This window comes from Ambystoma mexicanum, chromosome 11 (assembly GCF_040938575.1).
Source record: "Ambystoma mexicanum isolate Mex_15411 chromosome 11, UKY_AmexF1_1, whole genome shotgun sequence".
Taxonomy (NCBI): domain Eukaryota; kingdom Metazoa; phylum Chordata; class Amphibia; order Caudata; family Ambystomatidae; genus Ambystoma; species Ambystoma mexicanum.
Genome location: NC_090934.1, coordinates 14,435,947 through 14,461,756, shown reverse-complemented (window position 1 = coordinate 14,461,756; position 25,810 = coordinate 14,435,947).

Genomic DNA, 25,810 nt, shown 5'->3' with positions numbered 1-25,810 from the left:
GCACCCTGGCAAAAGAGAGCAACTCCTGCCACGCTGAGTAGCACCCTGGCAAAGAGAGCAACCGCTTCCATGCTAAGTAGCACCCTAGCAAAAGAGAGCCGCCCTTGTCACGCTGAGTAGTACCCTGGCAAAAGATAGCCACCCCTGCCACGCTGAGTAGAACCCTGGCAAAAGAGAGCAACCGCTACCATGCTGAGTAGCACCCTGGCAAAAGAGAGCAACCCATGCCATGCTGAGTAGCACCCTGGCAAAAGAGAGCAAACCATGCCCTGCTGAGTGGCACCATGGCAAAAGAGAGATTTAACCATGCCACGCTGAGTAGCATCCTGGCAAAAGAGAGCCACCCCTGCCACGTTGAGTAGCACCCTGGCAAAAGAGAGCCACCCATTTCACACTGAATAGCACTCTGGCAAAAGAGAGCAACCCCTGCCATGCTGCGTAGCACCTTGTTAAAGAGAGCAACCCCTGCCATGATGAGTAGCACCCTGACAAAAGAGAGCAACCCCTGCCACGCTGAGTAGCACCCTGACAAAAGAGAGACACTCCTGCCACACTGAGTAGAACCCTGGCAAAAGGGAGATTAAACCGTGCCACGCTGAGTAGCATCCTGGCAAAAGAGAGCAAACAGTCCCACGGTGAGTAGCACCCTGCCAAAAGAGAGCCACCCATGTCACGCTGAGTAGCACCCTGGCAAAAGAGAGCACCCCCTGCACGCTGAGTAGCACCCTGGCAAAGAGAGCAGCTCCTGCCATGATGAGTAGCACCCTGGCAAAAGAAAGCAAACCATGACCTGCTGAGTGGTACCATGGCAAAAGAGAGATTAAACTGTGCCATGCTGGGTAGCATCCTGGCAAAAGAGAGCCAACCGTGCCACGTTGAGTAGCACCCTGGCAAAAGAGAGCCACCCCTGTCATGCTGAGTAGCACCCTGGCAAAAGAGACCAACCCCTACCACACTGAATAAAACCCTGGCAAAAGAGAGCCACCCCAGCCACGCTGAGTAGCACTCTGGCAAAAGAGATCCAGCCCAGCCATGCTGAGTAGCACCCTGGCAAAAGAGAGTAACGCCTGTCACGCTAATTATCACCTTGGCAAAAGAGAGCAACCCCTGCCACGCTGAGTAGCACCCTGACAAAAGAGAGACACTCCTGCCACACTGAGTAGAACCCTGGCAAAAGGGAGATTAAACCGTGCCACGCTGAGTAGCATCCTGGCAAAAGAGAGCAAACAGTCCCACGCTGAGTAGCACCCTGGCAAAAGAGAGCCACCCCTACCACGTTGAGTAGCACCCTGGCAAAAGAGAGCAAACCATGCCATTCTCAGTAGCACCCTGGCAAAAGAGAGCAAACCATGACCTGCTGAGTGGCACCATGGCAAAAGAGAGATTAAACCGTGCCATGCTGAGTAGCATCCTGGCAAAAGAGAGCAAACCGTGCCATGTTGAGTAGCACCCTGCCAAAAGAGAGCCACCCCTGTCACGCTGAGTAGCACCCTGGCAAAAGAGAGCACCCCCGTCACGCTGAGTAGCACCCTGGCAAAGAGAGCAACTCCTGCCATGATGAGTAGCACCCTGGCAAAAGAAAGCAACCCCTGCCACGCTGAGTAGCACCCTGGCAAAAGAGAGCAATCCCTGCCATGCTAAGTAGCACCCTAGCAAAGAGAGCCACCCCAGTCACACAGAGTAGCACCCTGGCAAAAGAGAGCAACCCCTGCCACGCTGAGTAGCACCCTGGCAAAAGAGAGCAAACCATGCCATGCTGAGTAGCACTCTAGCAAAAGAGAGCAAACCATGACCTGCTGAGTGGCACCATGGCAAAAGAAAGATTAAACTGTGCCATGCTGGGTAGCATCCTGGCAAAAGAGAGCAAACCGTGCCACGTTGAGTAGCACCCTGCCAAAAGAGAGCCACCCATTTCACGCTGAGTAGCACCCTGGCAAAAGAGAGCACCCCCTGCACGCTGAGTAGCACCCTGGCAAAGAGAGCAGCTCCTGCCATGATGAGTAGCACCCTGGCAAAAGAAAGCAAACCATGACCTGCTGAGTGGCACCATGGCAAAAGAGAGATTAAACTGTGCCATGCTGGGTAGCATCCTGGCAAAAGAGAGCAAACCGTGCCACGTTGAGTAGCACCCTGGCAAAAGAGAGCCACCCCTGTCATGCTGAGTAGCACCCTGGCAAAAGAGACCAACCCCTACCACACTGAATAAAACCCTGGCAAAAGAGAGCCACCCCAGCCACGCTGAGTAGCACTCTGGCAAAAGAGATCCAGCCCAGCCATGCTGAGTAGCACCCTGGCAAAAGAGAGTAACGCCTGCCACGCTAATTATCACCTTGGCAAAAGAGAGCAACCCCTGCCACGCTGAGTAGCACCCTGGTAAAGAGAGCAACTCTTGCCACGCTGAGTAGCACCCTGGCAAAAGAGAGCAACCCATGCCATGCTGAGTAGCACCCTGGCAAAAGAGAGCAACCCATGCCATGCTGAGTAGCACCCTGGCAAAAGAGAGCAAACCATGGCCTGCTGAGTGGCACAATGGCAAAAGAGAGATTTAACCATGCCACGCTGAGTAGCATCCTGGCAAAAGAGAGCCACCCCTGCCACATTGAGTAGCACCCTGGCAAAAGAGAGCCACCCCTTTCACACTGAATAGCACTCTGGCAAAAGAGAGCAACCCCTGCCATGCTGCGTAGCACCCTGTTAAAGAGAGCAACCCCTGCCATGATGAGTAGCACCCTGGCAAAAGAGAGCAATCCCTGCCATGATGAGTAGCACCCTGGCAAAAGAGAGCAACCCCTGCCACGCTGAGTAGCACCCTGACAAAAGAGAGACACTCCTGCCACACTGAGTAGAACCCTGGCAAAAGGGAGATTAAGCCGTGCCACGCTGAGTAGCATCCTGGCAAAAGAGAGCAAACAGTCCCACGCTGAGTAGCACCCTGGTAAAAGAGAGCCACCCCTACCACGTTGAGTAGCACCCTGGCAAAAGAGAGCAAACCATGCCATTCTCAGTAGCACGCTGGCAAATGAGAGCAAACCATGAACTTCTGAATGGCACCATGGTAAAAGAGAGATTAAACCGTGCAATGCTGAGTAGCATCTTGGCAAAAGAGAGCAAACCGTGCCATGTTGAGTAGCACCCTGCCAAAAGAGAGCCACCCCTGTCACGCTGAGTAGCACCCTGGCAAAAGAGAGCACCCCCGTCACGCTGAGTAGCACCCTGGCAAAGAGAGCAAATCCTGCCATGATGAGTAGCACCCTGGCAAAAGAAAGCAACCCCTGCCACGCTGAGTAGCACCCTGGCAAAAGAGAGCAACCCCTGCCATGCTAAGTAGCAACCTGGCAAAGAGAGCCACCCCAGTCACACAGAGTAGCACCCTGGCAAAAGAGAGCAACCCCTACCATGCTGAATAAAACCCTGGCAAAAGAGAGCCACCCCTGCCACGCTGAGTAGCACCCTGGCAAAAGAGAGCACCCCCGTCACGCTGAGTAGCACCCTGGCAAAGAGAGCAACTCCTGCCATGATGAGTAGCACCCTGGCAAAAGAGAGCAAACCGTGCCACGTTGAGTAGCACCCTGGCAAAAGAGAGCAATCCCTGCCATGCTAAGTAGCACCCTGGCAAAGAGAGCCACCCCAGTCACACAGAGTAGCACCCTGGCAAAAGAGAGCAACCCCTGCCACGCTGAATAGCACCCTGGCAAAAGAGAGCAAACCATGACCTGCTGAGTGGCACCATGGCAAAAGAGAGATTAAACTGTGCCATGCTGGGTAGCATCCTGGCAAAAGAGAGCAAACCGTGCCACATTGAGTAGCACCCTGCCAAAAGAGAGCCACCCCTGTCACGCTGAGTAGCACCCTGGCAAAAGAGAGCACCCCCTTTCATGCTGAGAAGCACCCTGGCAAAGAGAGCAGCTCCTGCCATGATGAGTAGCACACTGGCAAAAGAAAGCAAACCATGACCTGCTAAGTGGAACCATGGCAAAAGAGAGATTAAACTGTGCCATGCTGGGTAGCATCCTGGCAAAAGAGAGCAAACCGTGCCGCGTTGAGTAGCACCCAGGCAAAAGAGAGCCACCCTGTCATGCTGTGTAGCACCCTGGCAAAAGAGAGCAACCCCTACCACACTGAATAAAACCCTGGCAAAAGAGAGCCACCCCTGCCACGCTGAGTAGCACTCTGGCAAAAGAGATCCAGCCCAGCCATGCTGAGTAGCACCCTGGCAAAAGAGAGTAACGCCTGCCACGCTGATTATCACCTTGGCAAAAGAGAGCAACCCCTGCCACGCTGAGTAGCACCCTGGTAAAGAGAGCAACCCTTGCCACGCTGAGTAGCACCCTGGCAAAAGAGAGCAACCCATACCATGCTGAGTAGCACCCTGGCAAAAGAGAGCAAACCATGGCCTGCTGAGTGGCACCATGGCAAAAGAGAGATTTAACCATGCCACGCTGAGTAGCATCCTGGCAAAAGAGAGCCACCCCTGCCACGTTGAGTAGCACCCTGGCAAAAGAGAGCCACCCCTTTCACACTGAATAGCACTCTGGCAAAAGAGAGCAACCCCTGCCATGCTGCGTAGCACCCTTTTAAAGAGAGCAACCCCTGCCATGATGAGTAGCACCCTGGCAAAAGAGAGCAACCCCTGCCATGATGAGTAGCACCCTGGCAAAAGAGAGCAACCCCTGCCACGCTGAGTAGCACCCTGACAAAAGAGAGACACTCCTGCCACACTGAGTAGAACCCTGGCAAAAGGGAGATTAAGCCGTGCCACGCTGAGTAGCATCCTGGCAAAAGAGAGCAAACAGTCCCACGCTGAGTAGCACCCTGGCAAAAGAGAGCCACCCCTACCACGTTGAGTAGCACCCTGGCAAAAGAGAGCAAACCATGCCATTCACAGTAGCACCCTGGCAAAAGAGAGCAAACCATGACCTGCTGAGTGGCACCATGGCAAAAGAGAGATTAAAGCGTGCCATGCTGAGTAGCATCCTGGCAAAAGAGAGCAAACCGTGCCATGTTGAGTAGCACCCTGCCAAAAGAGAGCCACCCCTGTCACGCTGAGTAGCACCCTGGCAAAAGAGAGCAACCCCGTCACGCTGAGTAGCACCCTGGCAAAGAGAGCAACTCCTGCCATGATGAGTAGCACCCTGGCAAAAGAAAGCAAACCCTGCCACGCTGAGCAGCACCCTGGCAAAGAGAGCCACCCCAGTCACACAGAGTAGCACCCTGGCAAAAGAGAGCAACCCCTACCATGCTGAATAAAACCCTGTCAAAAGAGAGCCACCCCTGCCACGCTGAGTAGCACTCTGGCAAAAGAGAGCAACCCTGCCACGCTGAGTAGTACCCCAGCAAAAGAGAGCAAACCGTGCCATGCTGAGTGACACCCTGGCAAAAGAGAGCAACCCCTACCATGCTGAATAAAACCCTGGCAAAAGAGAGCCACCCCTGCCGCGCTCAGTAGCACTCTGGCAAAAGAGATCCAGTCCAGCCACGCTGAGTAGCACCCTGGCAAAAGAGAGTTACGTCTGCCACGCTGAGTATCACCTTGGCAAAAGAGAGCAACCCCTGCCACGCTGAGTAGCGCCCTGGTAAAGAGAGCAACCCTTGCCACACTGAGTAGCACCCTAGCAAAAGAGAGCGGCCCTTGTCACGCTGAGTAGCACCCTGGCAAAAGAGAGCCACCCCTGCCACACTGAGTATAACCCTGGCAAAAGAGAGCAACTCCTGCCACGCTGAGTAGCACCCTGGCAAAGAGAGCAACCGCTTCCATGCTAAGTAGCACCCTAGCAAAAGAGAGCCGCCCTTGTCACGCTGAGTAGTACCCTGGCAAAAGAGAGCCACCCCTGCCACGCTGAGTAGAACCGTGACAAAAGAGAGCAACCGCTGCCATGCTGAGTAGCACCCTGGCAAAAGAGAGCAACCCATGCCATGCTGAGTAGCACCCTGGCAAAAGCGAGCAAACCATGTCCTGCTGAGTGACACCATGGCAAAAGAGAGATTTAATCATGCCACGCTGAGTAGCATCCTGGCAAAAGAGAACCACCCCTGCCACGTTGAGTAGCACCCTGGCAAAAGAGAGCCACCCCTTTCACACTGAATAGCACTCTGGCAAAAGAGAGCAACCCCTGCCATGCTGCGTAGCACCCTGTTAAAGAGAGCAACCCCTGCCATGATGAGTAGCACCCTGACAAAAGAGAGCAACCCCTGCCACGCTGAGTAGCACCCTGACAAAAGGGAGACACTCATGCCACACTGAGTAGAACCCTGGCAAAAGGGAGATTAAACCGTGCCACGCTGAGTAGCATCCTGGCAAAAGAGAGAAAACAGTCCCACGCTGAGTAGCACCCTGGCAAAAGAGAGCTACCCCTACCACGTTGAGTAGCACCCTGGCAAAAGAGAGCAAACCATGCCATTCTCAGTAGCACCCTGGCAAAAGAGAGCAAACCATGACCTGCTGAGTGGCACCATGGCAAAAGAGAGATTAAACCGTGCCATGCTGAGTAGCATCCTGCCAAAAGAGAGCCACGCCTGTCACGCTGAGTAGCACCCTGGCAAAAGAGAGCACCCCCGTCACGCTGAGTAGCACCCTGGCAAAGAGAGCAACTCCTGCCATGATGAGTTGCACCCTGGCAAAAGAAAGCAACCCCTGCCACGCTGAGTAGCACCCTGGCAAAAGAGAGCAATCCCTGCCATGCTAAGTAGCACCCTAGCAAAGAGAGCCACCCCAGTCACACAGAGTAGCACCCTGGAAAAAGAGAGCAAACCATGCCATGCTGAGTAGCACCCTGGCAAAAGAGAGCAAACCATGCCATGCTGAGTAGCACCCTAGCAAAAGAGAGCAAACCATGACCTGCTGAGTGGCACCATGGCAAAAGAAAGATTAAACTGTGCCATGCTGGGTAGCATCCTGGCAAAAGAGAGCAAACCGTGCCACGTTAAGTAGCACCCTGCCAAAAGAGAGCCACCCATTTCACGCTGAGTAGCACCCTGGCAAAAGAGAGCACCCCCTGCACGCTGAGTAGCACCCTGGCAAAGAGAGCAGCTCCTGCCATGATGAGTAGCACCCTGGCAAAAGAAAGCAAACCATGACCTGCTGAGTGGCACCATGGCAAAAGAGAGATTAAACTGTGCCATGCTGGGTAGCATCCTGGCAAAAGAGAGCAAACTGTGCCACGTTGAGTAGCACCCTGGCAAAAGAGAGCCACCCCTGTCATGCTGAGTAGCACCCTGGCAAAAGAGACCAACCCCTACCACACTGAATAAAACCCTGGCAAAAGAGAGCCACCCCAGCCACGCTGAGTAGCACTCTGGCAAAAGAGATCCAGCCCAGCCATGCTGAGTAGCACCCTGGCAAAAGAGAGTAACGCCTGCCACGCTAATTATCACCTTGGCAAAAGAGAGCAACCCCTGCCACGCTGAGTAGCACCCTGGTAAAGAGAGCAACTCTTGCCACGCTGAGTAGCACCCTGGCAAAAGAGAGCAACCCATGCCATGCTGAGTAGCACCCTGGCAAAAGAGAGCAACCCATGCCATGCTGAGTAGCACCCTGGCAAAAGAGAGCAAACCATGGCCTGCTGAGTGGCACAATGGCAAAAGAGAGATTTAACCATGCCACGCTGAGTAGCATCCTGGCAAAAGAGAGCCACCCCTGCCACATTGAGTAGCACCCTGGCAAAAGAGAGCCACCCCTTTCACACTGAATAGCACTCTGGCAAAAGAGAGCTACCCCTGCCATGCTGCGTAGCACCCTGTTAAAGAGAGCAACCCCTGCCATGATGAGTAGCACCCTGGCAAAAGAGAGCAATCCCTGCCATGATGAGTAGCACCCTGGCAAAAGAGAGCAACCCCTGCCACGCTGAGTAGCACCCTGACAAAAGAGAGACACTCCTGCCACACTGAGTAGAACCCTGGCAAAAGGGAGATTAAGCCGTGCCACGCTGAGTAGCATCCTGGCAAAAGAGAGCAAACAGTCCCATGATGATTAGCACCCTGGTAAAAGAGAGCCACCCCTACCACGTTGAGTAGCACCCTGGCAAAAGAGAGCAAACCATGCCATTCTCAGTAGCACGCTGGCAAATGAGAGCAAACCATGAACTTCTGAATGGCACCATGGTAAAAGAGAGATTAAACCGTGCAATGCTGAGTAGCATCTTGGCAAAAGAGAGCAAACCGTGCCATGTTGAGTAGCACCCTGCCAAAAGAGAGCCACCCCTGTCACGCTGAGTAGCACCCTGGCAAAAGAGAGCACCCCCGTCACGCTGAGTAGCACCCTGGCAAAGAGAGCAAATCCTGCCATGATGAGTAGCACCCTGGCAAAAGAAAGCAACCCCTGCCACGCTGAGTAGCACCCTGGCAAAAGAGAGCAACCCCTGCCATGCTAAGTAGCAACCTGGCAAAGAGAGCCACCCCAGTCACACAGAGTAGCACCCTGGCAAAAGAGAGCAACCCCTACAATGCTGAATAAAACCCTGGCAAAAGAGAGCCACCCCTGCCACGCTGAGTAGCACCCTGGCAAAAGAGAGCACCCCCGTCACGCTGAGTAGCACCCTGGCAAAGAGAGCAACTCCTGCCATGATGAGTAGCACCCTGGCAAAAGAGAGCAAACCGTGCCACGTTGACTAGCACCCTGGCAAAAGAGAGCAATCCCTGCCATGCTAAGTAGCACCCTGGCAAAGAGAGCCACCCCAGTCACACAGAGTAGCACCCTGGCAAAAGAGAGCAACCCCTGCCACGCTGAATAGCACCCTGGCAAAAGAGAGCAAACCATGACCTGCTGAGTGGCACCATGGCAAAAGAGAGATTAAACTGTGCCATGCTGGGTAGCATCCTGGCAAAAGAGAGCAAACCGTGCCACATTGAGTAGCACCCTGCCAAAAGAGAGCCACCCCTGTCACGCTGAGTAGCACCCTGGCAAAAGAGAGCACCCCCTTTCATGCTGAGTAGCACCCTGGCAAAGAGAGCAGCTCCTGCCATGATGAGTAGCACACTGGCAAAAGAAAGCAAACCATGACCTGCTAAGTGGAACCATGGCAAAAGAGAGATTAAACTGTGCCATGCTGGGTAGCATCCTGGCAAAAGAGAGCAAACCGTGCCACGTTGAGTAGCACCCAGGCAAAAGATAGCCACCCTGTCATGCTGTGTAGCACCCTGGCAAAAGAGAGCAACCCCTACCACACTGAATAAAACCCTGGCAAAAGAGAGCCACCCCTGCCACGCTGAGTAGCACTCTGGCAAAAGAGATCCAGCCCAGCCATGCTGAGTAGCACCCTGGCAAAAGAGAGTAACGCCTGCCACGCTGATTATCACCTTGGCAAAAGAGAGCAACCCCTGCCACGCTGAGTAGCACCCTGGTAAAGAGAGCAACCCTTGCCACGCTAAGTAGCACCCTAGCAAAAGAGAGCAACCGCTGCCATGCTGAGTAGCACCCTGGCAAAAGAGAGAAACCCATACCATGCTGAGTAGCACCCTGGCAAAAGAGAGCAAACCATGGCCTGCTGAGTGGCACCATGGCAAAAGAGAGATTTAACCATGCCACGCTGAGTAGCATCCTGGCAAAAGAGAGCCACCCCTGCCACGTTGAGTAGCACCCTGGCAAAAGAGAGCCACCCCTTTCACACTGAATAGCACTCTGGCAAAAGAGAGCAACCCCTGCCATGCTGCGTAGCACCCTTTTAAAGAGAGCAACCCCTGCCATGATGAGTAGCACCCTGGCAAAAGAGAGCAACCCCTGCCATGATGAGTAGCACCCTGGCAAAAGAGAGCAACCCCTGCCACGCTGAGTAGCACCCTGACAAAAGAGAGACACTCCTGCCACACTGAGTAGAACCCTGGCAAAAGGGAGATTAAGCCGTGCCACGCTGAGTAGCATCCTGGTAAAAGAGAGCAAACAGTCCCACGCTGAGTAGCACCCTGGCAAAAGAGAGCCACCCCTACCACGTTGAGTAGCACCCTGGCAAAAGAGAGCAAACCATGCCATTCACAGTAGCACCCTGGCAAAAGAGAGCAAACCATGACCTGCTGAGTGGCACCATGGCAAAAGAGAGATTAAAGCGTGCCATGCTGAGTAGCATCCTGGCAAAAGAGAGCAAACCGTACCATGTTGAGTAGCACCCTGCCAAAAGAGAGCCACCCCTGTCACGCTGAGTAGCACCCTGGCAAAAGAGAGCAACCCCGTCACGCTGAGTAGCACCCTGGCAAAGAGAGCAACTCCTGCCATGATGAGTAGCACCCTGGCAAAAGAAAGCAAACCCTGCCACGCTGAGCAGCACCCTGGCAAAGAGAGCCACCCCAGTCACACAGAGTAGCACCCTGGCAAAAGAGAGCAACCCCTACCATGCTGAATAAAACCCTGTCAAAAGAGAGCCACCCCTGCCACACTGAGTAGCACTCTGGCAAAAGAGAGCAACCCTGCCACGCTGAGTAGTACCCCAGCAAAAGAGAGCAAACCGTGCCATGCTGAGTGACACCCTGGCAAAAGAGAGCAACCCCTACCATGCTGAATAAAACCCTGGCAAAAGAGAGCCACCCCTGCCGCGCTCAGTAGCACTCTGGCAAAAGAGATCCAGTCCAGCCACGCTGAGTAGCACCCTGGCAAAAGAGAGTTACGTCTGCCACGCTGAGTATCACCTTGGCAAAAGAGAGCAACCCCTGCCACGCTGAGTAGCGCCCTGGTAAAGAGAGCAACCCTTGCCACACTGAGTAGCACCCTAGCAAAAGAGAGCCGCCCTTGTCACGCTGAGTAGCACCCTGGCAAAAGAGAGCCACCCCTGCCACACTGAGTATAACCCTGGCAAAAGAGAGCAACTCCTGCCACGCTGAGTAGCACCCTGGCAAAGAGAGCAACCGCTTCCATGCTAAGTAGCACCCTAGCAAAAGAGAGCCGCCCTTGTCACGCTGAGTAGTACCCTGGCAAAAGAGAGCCACCCCTGCCACGCTGAGTAGAACCGTGGCAAAAGAGAGCAACCGCTGCCATGCTGAGTAGCACCCTGGCAAAAGAGAGCAACCCATGCCATGCTGAGTAGCACCCTGGCAAAAGCGAGCAAACCATGTCCTGCTGAGTGACACCATGGCAAAAGAGAGATTTAATCATGCCACGCTGAGTAGCATCCTGGCAAAAGAGAACCACCCCTGCCACGTTGAGTAGCACCCTGGCAAAAGAGAGCCACCCCTTTCACACTGAATAGCACTCTGGCAAAAGAGAGCAACCCCTGCCATGCTGCGTAGCACCCTGTTAAAGAGAGCAACCCCTGCCATGATGAGTAGCACCCTGACAAAAGAGAGCAACCCCTGCCACGCTGAGTAGCACCCTGACAAAAGAGAGACACTCATGCCACACTGAGTAGAACCCTGGCAAAAGGGAGATTAAACCGTGCCACGCTGAGTAGCATCCTGGCAAAAGAGAGAAAACAGTCCCACGCTGAGTAGCACCCTGGCAAAAGAGAGCCACCCCTACCACGTTGAGTAGCACCCTGGCAAAAGAGAGCAAACCATGCCATTCTCAGTAGCACCCTGGCAAAAGAGAGCAAACCATGACCTGCTGAGTGGCACCATGGCAAAAGAGAGATTAAACCGTGCCATGCTGAGTAGCATCCTGCCAAAAGAGAGCCACGCCTGTCACGCTGAGTAGCACCCTGGCAAAAGAGAGCACCCCCGTCACGCTGAGTAGCACCCTGGCAAAGAGAGCAACTCCTGCCATGATGAGTTGCACCCTGGCAAAAGAAAGCAACCCCTGCCACGCTGAGTAGCACCCTGGCAAAAGAGAGCAATCCCTGCCATGCTAAGTAGCACCCTAGCAAAGAGAGCCACCCCAGTCACACAGAGTAGCACCCTGGAAAAAGAGAGCAAACCATGCCATGCTGAGTAGCACCCTAGCAAAAGAGAGCAAACCATGACCTGCTGAGTGGCACCATGGCAAACGAAAGATTAAACTGTGCCATGCTGGGTAGCATCCTGGCAAAAGAGAGCAAACCGTGCCACGTTGAGTAGCACCCTGCCAAAAGAGAGCCACCCATGTCACGCTGAGTAGCACCCTGGCAAAAGAGAGCACCCCCTGTCACGCTGAGTAGCACCCTGGCAAAGAGAGCAGCTCCTGCCATGATGAGTAGCACCCTGGCAAAAGAAAGCAAACCATGACCTGCTGAGTGGCAACATGGCAAAAGAGAGATTAAACTGTGCCATGCTGGGTAGCATCCTGGCAAAAGAGAGCAAACCGTGCCACGTTGAGTAGCACCCTGGCAAAAGAGAGCCACCCCTGTCATGCAGAGTAGCACCCTGGCAAAAGAGACCAACCCCTACCACACTGAATAAAACCCTGGCAAAAGAGATCCAGCCCAGCCATGCTGAGTAGCACCCTGGCAAAAGAGAGTAACGCCTGCCACGCTAATTATCACCTTGGCAAAAGAGAGCAACCCCTGCCACGCTTAGTAGCACCCTGGTAAAGAGAGCAACTCTTGCCACGCTGAGTAGCACCCTAGCAAAAGAGAGCAACCGCTGCCATGCTGAGTAGCACCCTGGCAAAAGAGAGCAACCCATGCCATGCTGAGTAGCACCCTGGCAAAAGAGAGCAAACCATGGCCTGCTGAGTGGCACAATGGCAAAAGAGAGATTTAACCATGCCACGCTGAGTAGCATCCTGGCAAAAGAGAGCCACCCCTGCCACGTTGAGTAGCACCCTGGCAAAAGAGAGCCACCCCTTTCACACTGAATAGCACTCTGGCAAAAGAGAGCAACCCCTGCCATGCTGCGTAGCACCCTGTTAAAGAGAGCAACCCCTGCCATGATGAGTAGCACCCTGGTAAAAGAGAGCAATCCCTGCCATGATGAGTAGCACCCTGGCAAAAGAGAGCAACCCCTGCCACGCTGAGTAGCACCCTGACAAAAGAGAGACACTCCTGCCACACTGAGTAGAACCCTGGCAAAAGGGAGATTAAGCCGTGCCACGCTGAGTAGCATCCTGGCAAAAGAGAGCAAACAGTCCCACGCTGAGTAGCACCCTGGTAAAAGAGAGCCACCCCTACCACGTTGAGTAGCACCCTGGCAAAAGAGAGCAAACCATGCCATTCTCAGTAGCACGCTGGCAAATGAGAGCAAACCATGAACTGCTGAATGGCACCATGGTAAAAGAGAGATTAAACCGTGCAATGCTGAGTAGCATCTTGGCAAAAGAGAGCAAACCGTGCCATGTTGAGTAGCACCCTGCCAAAAGAGAGCCACCCCTGTCACGCTGAGTAGCACCCTGGCAAAAGAGAGCACCCCCGTCACGCTGAGTAGCACCCTGGCAAAGAGAGCAACTCCTGCCATGATGAGTAGCACCCTGGCAAAAGAAAGCAACCCCTGCCACGCTGAGTAGCACCCTGGCAAAAGAGAGCAACCCCTGCCATGCTAAGTAGCAACCTGGCAAAGAGAGCCACCCCAGTCACACAGAGTAGCACCCTGGCAAAAGAGAGCAACCCCTACCATGCTGAATAAAACCCTGGCAAAAGAGAGCCACCCCTGCCACGCTGAGTAGCACCCTGGAAAAGAGAGCACCCCCGTCACGCTGAGTAGCACCCTGGCAAAGAGAGCAACTCCTGCCATGATGAGTTGCACCCTGGCAAAAGAGAGCAACCCCTGCCACGTTCAGTAGCACCCTGGCAAAAGAGAGCAATCCCTGCCATGCTAAGTAGCACCCTGGTAAAGAGAGCCACCCCAGTCACACAGAGTAGCACCCTGGCAAAAGAGAGCAAACCATGCCATGCTGAGTAGCACCCTGGCAAAAGAGAGCAAACCATGACCTGCTGAGTGGCACAATGGCAAAAGAGAGATTTAACCATGCCACGCTGAGTAGCATCCTGGCAAAAGAGAGCCACCCCTGCCACGTTGAGTAGCACCCTGGCAAAAGAGAGCCACCCCTTTCACACTGAATAGCACTCTGGCAAAAGAGAGCTACCCCTGCCATGCTGCGTAGCACCCTGTTAAAGAGAGCAACCCCTGCCATGATGAGTAGCACCCTGGCAAAAGAGAGCAATCCCTGCCATGATGAGTAGCACCCTGGCAAAAGAGAGCAACCCCTGCCACGCTGAGTAGCACCCTGACAAAAGAGAGACACTCCTGCCACACTGAGTAGAACCCTGGCAAAAGGGAGATTAAGCCGTGCCACGCTGAGTAGCATCCTGGCAAAAGAGAGCAAACAGTCCCATGATGATTAGCACCCTGGTAAAAGAGAGCCACCCCTACCACGTTGAGTAGCACCCTGGCAAAAGAGAGCAAACCATGCCATTCTCAGTAGCACGCTGGCAAATGAGAGCAAACCATGAACTTCTGAATGGCACCATGGTAAAAGAGAGATTAAACCGTGCAATGCTGAGTAGCATCTTGGCAAAAGAGAGCAAACCGTGCCATGTTGAGTAGCACCCTGCCAAAAGAGAGCCACCCCTGTCACGCTGAGTAGCACCCTGGCAAAAGAGAGCACCCCCGTCACGCTGAGTAGCACCCTGGCAAAGAGAGCAAATCCTGCCATGATGAGTAGCACCCTGGCAAAAGAAAGCAACCCCTGCCACGCTGAGTAGCACCCTGGCAAAAGAGAGCAACCCCTGCCATGCTAAGTAGCAACCTGGCAAAGAGAGCCACCCCAGTCACACAGAGTAGCACCCTGGCAAAAGAGAGCAACCCCTACAATGCTGAATAAAACCCTGGCAAAAGAGAGCCACCCCTGCCACGCTGAGTAGCACCCTGGCAAAAGAGAGCACCCCCGTCACGCTGAGTAGCACCCTGGCAAAGAGAGCAACTCCTGCCATGATGAGTAGCACCCTGGCAAAAGAGAGCAAACCGTGCCACGTTGACTAGCACCCTGGCAAAAGAGAGCAATCCCTGCCATGCTAAGTAGCACCCTGGCAAAGAGAGCCACCCCAGTCACACAGAGTAGCACCCTGGCAAAAGAGAGCAACCCCTGCCACGCTGAATAGCACCCTGGCAAAAGAGAGCAAACCATGACCTGCTGAGTGGCACCATGGCAAAAGAGAGATTAAACTGTGCCATGCTGGGTAGCATCCTGGCAAAAGAGAGCAAACCGTGCCACATTGAGTAGCACCCTGCCAAAAGAGAGCCACCCCTGTCACGCTGAGTAGCACCCTGGCAAAAGAGAGCACCCCCTTTCATGCTGAGTAGCACCCTGGCAAAGAGAGCAGCTCCTGCCATGATGAGTAGCACACTGGCAAAAGAAAGCAAACCATGACCTGCTAAGTGGAACCATGGCAAAAGAGAGATTAAACTGTGCCATGCTGGGTAGCATCCTGGCAAAAGAGAGCAAACCGTGCCACGTTGAGTAGCACCCAGGCAAAAGATAGCCACCCTGTCATGCTGTGTAGCACCCTGGCAAAAGAGAGCAACCCCTACCACACTGAATAAAACCCTGGCAAAAGAGAGCCACCCCTGCCACGCTGAGTAGCACTCTGGCAAAAGAGATCCAGCCCAGCCATGCTGAGTAGCACCCTGGCAAAAGAGAGTAACGCCTGCCACGCTGATTATCACCTTGGCAAAAGAGAGCAACCCCTGCCACGCTGAGTAGCACCCTGGTAAAGAGAGCAACCCTTGCCACGCTAAGTAGCACCCTAGCAAAAGAGAGCAACCGCTGCCATGCTGAGTAGCACCCTGGCAAAAGAGAGAAACCCATACCATGCTGAGTAGCACCCTGGCAAAAGAGAGCAAACCATGGCCTGCTGAGTGGCACCATGGCAAAAGAGAGATTTAACCATGCCACGCTGAGTAGCATCCTGGCAAAAGAGAGCCACCCCTGCCACGTTGAGTAGCACCCTGGCAAAAGAGAGCCACCCCTTTCACACTGAATAGCACTCTGGCAAAAGAGAGCAACCCCTGCCATGCTGCGTAGCACCCTTTTAAAGAGAGCAACCCCTGCCATGATGAGTAGCACCCTGGCAAAAGAGAGCAACCCCTGCCATGATGAGTAGCACCCTGGCAAAAGAGAGCAACCCCTGCCACGCTGAGTAGCACCCTGACAAAAGAGAGACACTCCTGCCACACTGAGTAGAACCCTGGCAAAAGGGAGATTAAGCCGTGCCACGCTGAGTAGCATCCTGGTAAAAGAGAGCAAACAGTCCCACGCTGAGTAGCACCCTGGCAAAAGAGAGCCACCCCTACCACGTTGAGTAGCACCCTGGCAAAAGAGAGCAAACCATGCCATTCACAGTAGCACCCTGGCAAAAGAGAGCAAACCATGACCTGCTGAGTGGCACCATGGCAAAAGAGAGATTAAAGCGTGCCATGCTGAGTAGCATCCTGGCAAAAGAGAGCAAACCGTACCATGTTGAGTAGCACCCTGCCAAAAGAGAGCCACCCCTGTCACGCTGAGTAGCACCCTGGCAAAAGAGAGCAACCCCGTCACGCTGAGTAGCACCCTGGCAAAGAGAGCAACTCCTGCCATGATGAGTAGCACCCTGGCAAAAGAAAGCAAACCCTGCCACGCTGAGCAGCACCCTGGCAAAGAGAGCCACCCCAGTCACACAGAGTAGCACCCTGGCAAAAGAGAGCAACCCCTACCATGCTGAATAAAACCCTGTCAAAAGAGAGCCACCCCTGCCACACTGAGTAGCACTCTGGCAAAAGAGAGCAACCCTGCCACGCTGAGTAGTACCCCAGCAAAAGAGAGCAAACCGTGCCATGCTGAGTGACACCCTGGCAAAAGAGAGCAACCCCTACCATGCTGAATAAAACCCTGGCAAAAGAGAGCCACCCCTGCCGCGCTCAGTAGCACTCTGGCAAAAGAGATCCAGTCCAGCCACGCTGAGTAGCACCCTGGCAAAAGAGAGTTACGTCTGCCACGCTGAGTATCACCTTGGCAAAAGAGAGCAACCCCTGCCACGCTGAGTAGCGCCCTGGTAAAGAGAGCAACCCTTGCCACACTGAGTAGCACCCTAGCAAAAGAGAGCCGCCCTTGTCACGCTGAGTAGCACCCTGGCAAAAGAGAGCCACCCCTGCCACACTGAGTATAACCCTGGCAAAAGAGAGCAACTCCTGCCACGCTGAGTAGCACCCTGGCAAAGAGAGCAACCGCTTCCATGCTAAGTAGCACCCTAGCAAAAGAGAGCCGCCCTTGTCACGCTGAGTAGTACCCTGGCAAAAGAGAGCCACCCCTGCCACGCTGAGTAGAACCGTGGCAAAAGAGAGCAACCGCTGCCATGCTGAGTAGCACCCTGGCAAAAGAGAGCAACCCATGCCATGCTGAGTAGCACCCTGGCAAAAGCGAGCAAACCATGTCCTGCTGAGTGACACCATGGCAAAAGAGAGATTTAATCATGCCACGCTGAGTAGCATCCTGGCAAAAGAGAACCACCCCTGCCACGTTGAGTAGCACCCTGGCAAAAGAGAGCCACCCCTTTCACACTGAATAGCACTCTGGCAAAAGAGAGCAACCCCTGCCATGCTGCGTAGCACCCTGTTAAAGAGAGCAACCCCTGCCATGATGAGTAGCACCCTGACAAAAGAGAGCAACCCCTGCCACGCTGAGTAGCACCCTGACAAAAGAGAGACACTCATGCCACACTGAGTAGAACCCTGGCAAAAGGGAGATTAAACCGTGCCACGCTGAGTAGCATCCTGGCAAAAGAGAGAAAACAGTCCCACGCTGAGTAGCACCCTGGCAAAAGAGAGCCACCCCTACCACGTTGAGTAGCACCCTGGCAAAAGAGAGCAAACCATGCCATTCTCAGTAGCACCCTGGCAAAAGAGAGCAAACCATGACCTGCTGAGTGGCACCATGGCAAAAGAGAGATTAAACCGTGCCATGCTGAGTAGCATCCTGCCAAAAGAGAGCCACGCCTGTCACGCTGAGTAGCACCCTGGCAAAAGAGAGCACCCCCGTCACGCTGAGTAGCACCCTGGCAAAGAGAGCAACTCCTGCCATGATGAGTTGCACCCTGGCAAAAGAAAGCAACCCCTGCCACGCTGAGTAGCACCCTGGCAAAAGAGAGCAATCCCTGCCATGCTAAGTAGCACCCTAGCAAAGAGAGCCACCCCAGTCACACTGAATAGCACTCTGGCAAAAGAGAGCAACCCCTGCCATGCTGCGTAGCACCCTGTTAAAGAGAGCAACCCCTGCCATGATGAGTAGCACCCTGACAAAAGAGAGCAACCCCTGCCACGCTGAGTAGCACCCTGACAAAAGAGAGACACTCATGCCACACTGAGTAGAACCCTGGCAAAAGGGAGATTAAACCGTGCCACGCTGAGTAGCATCCTGGCAAAAGAGAGAAAACAGTCCCACGCTGAGTAGCACCCTGGCAAAAGAGAGCCACCCCTACCACGTTGAGTAGCACCCTGGCAAAAGAGAGCAAACCATGCCATTCTCAGTAGCACCCTGGCAAAAGAGAGCAAACCATGACCTGCTGAGTGGCACCATGGCAAAAGAGAGATTAAACCGTGCCATGCTGAGTAGCATCCTGCCAAAAGAGAGCCACGCCTGTCACGCTGAGTAGCACCCTGGCAAAAGAGAGCACCCCCGTCACGCTGAGTAGCACCCTGGCAAAGAGAGCAACTCCTGCCATGATGAGTTGCACCCTGGCAAAAGAAAGCAACCCCTGCCACGCTGAGTAGCACCCTGGCAAAAGAGAGCAATCCCTGCCATGCTAAGTAGCACCCTAGCAAAGAGAGCCACCCCAGTCACACAGAGTAGCACCCTGGAAAAAGAGAGCAAACCATGCCATGCTGAGTAGCACCCTAGCAAAAGAGAGCAAACCATGACCTGCTGAGTGGCACCATGGCAAACGAAAGATTAAACTGTGCCATGCTGGGTAGCATCCTGGCAAAAGAGAGCAAACCGTGCCACGTTGAGTAGCACCCTGCCAAAAGAGAGCCACCCATGTCACGCTGAGTAGCACCCTGGCAAAAGAGAGCACCCCCTGTCACGCTGAGTAGCACCCTGGCAAAGAGAGCAGCTCCTGCCATGATGAGTAGCACCCTGGCAAAAGAAAGCAAACCATGACCTGCTGAGTGGCAACATGGCAAAAGAGAGATTAAACTGTGCCATGCTGGGTAGCATCCTGGCAAAAGAGAGCAAACCGTGCCACGTTGAGTAGCACCCTGGCAAAAGAGAGCCACCCCTGTCATGCAGAGTAGCACCCTGGCAAAAGAGACCAACCCCTACCACACTGAATAAAACCCTGGCAAAAGAGATCCAGCCCAGCCATGCTGAGTAGCACCCTGGCAAAAGAGAGTAACGCCTGCCACGCTAATTATCACCTTGGCAAAAGAGAGCAACCCCTGCCACGCTTAGTAGCACCCTGGTAAAGAGAGCAACTCTTGCCACGCTGAGTAGCACCCTAGCAAAAGAGAGCAACCGCTGCCATGCTGAGTAGCACCCTGGCAAAAGAGAGCAACCCATGCCATGCTGAGTAGCACCCTGGCAAAAGAGAGCAAACCATGGCCTGCTGAGTGGCACAATGGCAAAAGAGAGATTTAACCATGCCACGCTGAGTAGCATCCTGGCAAAAGAGAGCCACCCCTGCCACGTTGAGTAGCACCCTGGCAAAAGAGAGCCACCCCTTTCACACTGAATAGCACTCTGGCAAAAGAGAGCAACCCCTGCCATGCTGCGTAGCACCCTGTTAAAGAGAGCAACCCCTGCCATGATGAGTAGCACCCTGGCAAAAGAGAGCAATCCCTGCCATGATGAGTAGCACCCTGGCAAAAGAGAGCAACCCCTGCCACGCTGAGTAGCACCCTGACAAAAGAGAGACACTCCTGCCACACTGAGTAGAACCCTGGCAAAAGGGAGATTAAGCCGTGCCACGCTGAGTAGCATCCTGGCAAAAGAGAGCAAACAGTCCCACGCTGAGTAGCACCCTGGTAAAAGAGAGCCACCCCTACCACGTTGAGTAGCACCCTGGCAAAAGAGAGCAAACCATGCCATTCTCAGTAGCACGCTGGCAAATGAGAGCAAACCATGAACTGCTGAATGGCACCATGGTAAAAGAGAGATTAAACCGTGCAATGCTGAGTAGCATCTTGGCAAAAGAGAGCAAACCGTGCCATGTTGAGTAGCACCCTGCCAAAAGAGAGCCACCCCTGTCACGCTGAGTAGCACCCTGGCAAAAGAGAGCACCCCCGTCACGCTGAGTAGCACCCTGGCAAAGAGAGCAACTCCTGCCATGATGAGTAGCACCCTGGCAAAAGAAAGCAACCCCTGCCACGCTGAGTAGCACCCTGGCAAAAGAGAGCAACCCCTGCCATGCTAAGTAGCAACCTGGCAAAGAGAGCCACCCCAGTCACACAGAGTAGCACCCTGGCAAAAGAGAGCAACCCCTACCATGCTGAATAAAACCCTGGCAAAAGAGAGCCACCCCTGCCACGCTGAGTAGCACCCTGGAAAAGAGAGCACCCCCGTCACGCTGAGTAGCACCCTGGCAAAGAGAGCAACTCCTGCCATGATGAGTTGCACCCTGGCAAAAGAGAGCAACCCCTGCCACGTTCAGTAGCACCCTGGCAAAAGAGAGCAATCCCTGCCATGCTAAGTAGCACCCTGGTAAAGAGAGCCACCCCAGTCACACAGAGTAGCACCCTGGCAAAAGAGAGCAAACCATGCCATGCTGAGTAGCACCCTGGCAAAAGAGAGCAAACCATGACCTGCTGAGTGGCACAATGGCAAAAGAGAGATTTAACCATGCCACGCTGAGTAGCATCCTGGCAAAAGAGAGCCACCCCTGCCACGTTGAGTAGCACCCTGGCAAAAGAGAGCCACCCCTTTCACACTGAATAGCACTCTGGCAAAAGAGAGCAACCCCTGCCATGCTGCGTAGCACCCTGTTAAAGAGAGCAACCCCTGCCATGATGAGTAGCACCCTGGCAAAAGAGAGCAATCCCTGCCATGATGAGTAGCACCCTGGCAAACGAAAGATTAAACTGTGCCATGCTGGGTAGCATCCTGGCAAAAGAGAGAAAATAGTCCCACGCTGAGTAGCACCCTGGCAAAAGAGAGCCACCCCTACCACGTTGAGTAGCACCCTGGCAAAAGAGAGCAAACCATGCCATTCTCAGTAGCACCCTGGCAAAAGAGAGCAAACCATGACCTGCTGAGTGGCACCATGGCAAAAGAGAGATTAAACCGTGCCATGCTGAGTAGCATCCTGGCAAAAGAGAGCAAACCGTGCCATGTTGAGTAGCACCCTGCCAAAAGAGAGCCACCCCTGTCACGCTGAGTAGCACCCTGGCAAAAGAGAGCACCCCCGTCACGCTGAGTAGCACCCTGGCAAAGAGAGCAACTCCTGCCATGATGAGTTGCACCCTGGCAAAAGAAAGCAACCCCTGCCACGCTGAGTAGCACCCTGGCAAAAGAGAGCAATCCCTGCCATGCTAAGTAGCACCCTAGCAAAGAGAGCCACCCCAGTCACACAGAGTAGCACCCTGGCAAAAGAGAGCAAACCATGCCATGCTGAGTAGCACCCTGGCAAAAGAGAGCAAACCATGGCCTGCTGAGTGGCACAATGGCAAAAGAGAGATTTAACCATGCCACGCTGAGTAGCATCCTGGCAAAAGAGAGCCACCCCTGCCACGTTGATTAGCACCCTGGCAAAAGAGAGCCACCCCTTTCACACTGAATAGCACTCTGGCAAAAGAGAGCAACCCCTGCCATGCTGCGTAGCACCCTGTTAAAGAGAGCAACCCCTGCCATGATGAGTAGCACCCTGGCAAACGAAAGATTAAACTGTGCCATGCTGGGTAGCATCCTGGCAAAAGAGAGCAAACCGTGCCACGTTGAGTAGCACCCTGCCAAAAGAGAGCCACCCATGTCACGCTGAGTAGCACCCTGGCAAAAGAGAGCACCCCCTGTCACACTGAGTAGCACCCTGGCAAAGAGAGCAGCTCCTGCCATGATGAGTAGCACCCTGGCAAAAGAAAGCAAACCATGACCTGCTGAGTGGCACCATGGCAAAAGAGAGATTAAACTGTGCCATGCTGGGTAGCATCCTGGCAAAAGAGACCAAACCGTGCCACGTTGAGTAGCACCCTGGCAAAAGAGAGCCACCCCTGTCATGCGGAGTAGCACCCTGGCAAAAGAGACCAACCCCTACCACACTGAATAAAACCCTGGCAAAAGAGATCCAGCCCAGCCATGCTGAGTAGCACCCTGGCAAAAGAGAGTAACGCCTGCCACGCTAATTATCACCTTGGCAAAAGAGAGCAACCCCTGCCACGCTAGTAGCACCCTGGTAAAGAGAGCAACTCTTGCCACGCTGAGTAGCACCCTAGCAAAAGAGAGCAACCGCTGCCATGCTGAGTAGCACCCTGGCAAAAGAGAGCAACCCATGCCATGCTGAGTAGCACCCTGGCAAAAGAGAGCAAACCATGGCCTGCTGAGTGGCACAATGGCAAAAGAGAGATTTAACCATGCCACGCTGAGTAGCATCCTGGCAAAAGAGAGCCACCCCTGCCACGTTGAGTAGCACCCTGGCAAAATAGAGCCACCCCTTTCACACTGAATAGCACTCTGGCAAAAGAGAGCAACCCCTGCCATGCTGCGTAGCACCCTGTTAAAGAGAGCAACCCCTGCCATGATGAGTAGCACCGTGGCAAAAGAGAGCAATCCCTGCCATGATGAGTAGCACCCTGGCAAAAGAGAGCAACCCCTGCCACGCTGAGTAGCACCCTGACAAAAGAGAGACACTCCTGCCACACTGAGTAGAACCCTGGCAAAACGGAGATTAAGCCGTGCCACGCTGAGTAGCATCCTGGCAAAAGAGAGCAAACAGTCCCACGCTGAGTAGCACCCTGGTAAAAGAGAGCCACCCCTACCACGTTGAGTAGCACCCTGGCAAAAGAGAGCAAACCATGCCATTCTCAGTAGCACGCTGGCAAACGAGAGCAAACCATGAACTGCTGAATGGCACCATGGTAAAAGAGAGATTAAACCGTGCAATGCTGAGTAGCATCTTGGCAAAAGAGAGCAAACCGTGCCATGTTGAGTAGCACCCTGCCAAAAGAGAGCCATCCCTGTCACGCTGAGTAGCACCCTGGCAAAAGAGAGCACCCCCGTCACGCTGAGTAGCACCCTGGCAAAGAGAGCAACTCCTGCCATGATGAGTAGCACCCTGGCAAAAGAAAGCAACCCCTGCCACGCTGAGTAGCACCCTGGCAAAAGAGAGCCACCCCTGCCATGCTAAGTAGCAACCTGACAAAGAGAGCCACCCCAGTCACACAGAGTAGCACCCTGGCAAAAGAGAGCAACCCCTACCATGCTGAATAAAACCCTGGCAAAAGAGAGCCACCCCTGCCACGCTGAGTAGCACCCTGGAAAAGAGAGCACCCCCGTCACGCTGAGTAGCACCCTGGCAAAGAGAGCAACTCCTGCCATGATGAGTAGCACCTTGGCAAAAGAGAGCAAACCGTGCCACGTTCAGTAGCACCCTGGCAAAAGAGAGCAACCCCTACCACACTGAATAAAACCCTAGCAAAAGAGAGCCGCCCTTGTCACGCTGGGTAGCACCCTGGCAAAAGAGAGCCACCCCTGCCACACTGAGTATAACCCTGGCAAAAGAGAGCAAACCATGCCATGCTGAGTAGCACCCTAGCAAAAGAGGGCAAACCATGACCTGCTGAGTGGCACCATGGCAAAAGAGAGATTAAACTGTGCCATGCTGGGTAGCATCCTGGCAAAAGAGAGCAAACCGTGCCACGTTGAGTAGCACCCTGGCAAAAGAGAGCCACCCCTGTCATGCTGAGTAGCACCCTGGCAAAAGAGACCAACCCCTACCACACTGAATAAAACCCTGGCAAAAGAGAGCCACCCCAGCCACGCTGAGTAGCACTCTGGCAAAAGAGATCCAGCCCAGCCATGCTGAGTAGCACCCTGGCAAAAGAGAGTAACGCCTGCCACGCTAATTATCACCTTGGCAAAAGAGAGCAACCCCTGCCACGCTGAGTAGCACCCTGGTAAAGAGAGCAACTCTTGCCACGCTGAGTAGCACCCTGGCAAAAGAGAGCAACCCATGCCATGCTGAGTAGCACCCTGGCAAAAGAGAGCAACCCATGCCATGCTGAGTAGCACCCTGGCAAAAGAGAGCAAACCATGGCCTGCTGAGTGGCACAATGGCAAAAGAGAGATTTAACCATGCCACGCTGAGTAGCATCCTGGCAAAAGAGAGCCACCCCTGCCACATTGAGTAGCACCCTGGCAAAAGAGAGCCACCCCTTTCACACTGAATAGCACTCTGGCAAAAGAGAGCAACCCCTGCCATGCTGCGTAGCACCCTGTTAAAGAGAGCAACCCCTGCCATGATGAGTAGCACCCTGGCAAAAGAGAGCAATCCCTGCCATGATGAGTAGCACCCTGGCAAAAGAGAGCAACCCCTGCCACGCTGAGTAGCACCCTGACAAAAGAGAGACACTCCTGCCACACTGAGTAGAACCCTGGCAAAAGGGAGATTAAGCCGTGCCACGCTGAGTAGCATCCTGGCAAAAGAGAGCAAACAGTCCCACGCTGAGTAGCACCCTGGTAAAAGAGAGCCACCCCTACCACGTTGAGTAGCACCCTGGCAAAAGAGAGCAAACCATGCCATTCTCAGTAGCACGCTGGCAAATGAGAGCAAACCATGAACTTCTGAATGGCACCATGGTAAAAGAGAGATTAAACCGTGCAATGCTGAGTAGCATCTTGGCAAAAGAGAGCAAACCGTGCCATGTTGAGTAGCACCCTGCCAAAAGAGAGCCACCCCTGTCACGCTGAGTAGCACCCTGGCAAAAGAGAGCACCCCCGTCACGCTGAGTAGCACCCTGGCAAAGAGAGCAAATCCTGCCATGATGAGTAGCACCCTGGCAAAAGAAAGCAACCCCTGCCACGCTGAGTAGCACCCTGGCAAAAGAGAGCAACCCCTGCCATGCTAAGTAGCAACCTGGCAAAGAGAGCCACCCCAGTCACACAGAGTAGCACCCTGGCAAAAGAGAGCAACCCCTACCATGCTGAATAAAACCCTGGCAAAAGAGAGCCACCCCTGCCACGCTGAGTAGCACCCTGGCAAAAGAGAGCACCCCCGTCACGCTGAGTAGCACCCTGGCAAAGAGAGCAACTCCTGCCATGATGAGTAGCACCCTGGCAAAAGAGAGCAAACCGTGCCACGTTGAGTAGCACCCTGGCAAAAGAGAGCAATCCCTGCCATGCTAAGTAGCACCCTGGCAAAGAGAGCCACCCCAGTCACACAGAGTAGCACCCTGGCAAAAGAGAGCAACCCCTGCCACGCTGAATAGCACCCTGGCAAAAGAGAGCAAACCATGACCTGCTGAGTGGCACCATGGCAAAAGAGAGATTAAACTGTGCCATGCTGGGTAGCATCCTGGCAAAAGAGAGCAAACCGTGCCACATTGAGTAGCACCCTGCCAAAAGAGAGCCACCCCTGTCACGCTGAGTAGCACCCTGGCAAAAGAGAGCACCCCCTTTCATGCTGAGTAGCACCCTGGCAAAGAGAGCAGCTCCTGCCATGATGAGTAGCACACTGGCAAAAGAAAGCAAACCATGACCTGCTAAGTGGAACCATGGCAAAAGAGAGATTAAACTGTGCCATGCTGGGTAGCATCCTGGCAAAAGAGAGCAAACTGTGCCACGTTGAGTAGCACCCAGGCAAAAGAGAGCCACCCTGTCATGCTGTGTAGCACCCTGGCAAAAGAGAGCAACCCCTACCACACTGAATAAAACCCTGGCAAAAGAGAGCCACCCCTGCCACGCTGAGTAGCACTCTGGCAAAAGAGATCCAGCCCAGCCATGCTGAGTAGCACCCTGGCAAAAGAGAGTAACGCCTGCCACGCTGATTATCACCTTGGCAAAAGAGAGCAACCCCTGCCACGCTGA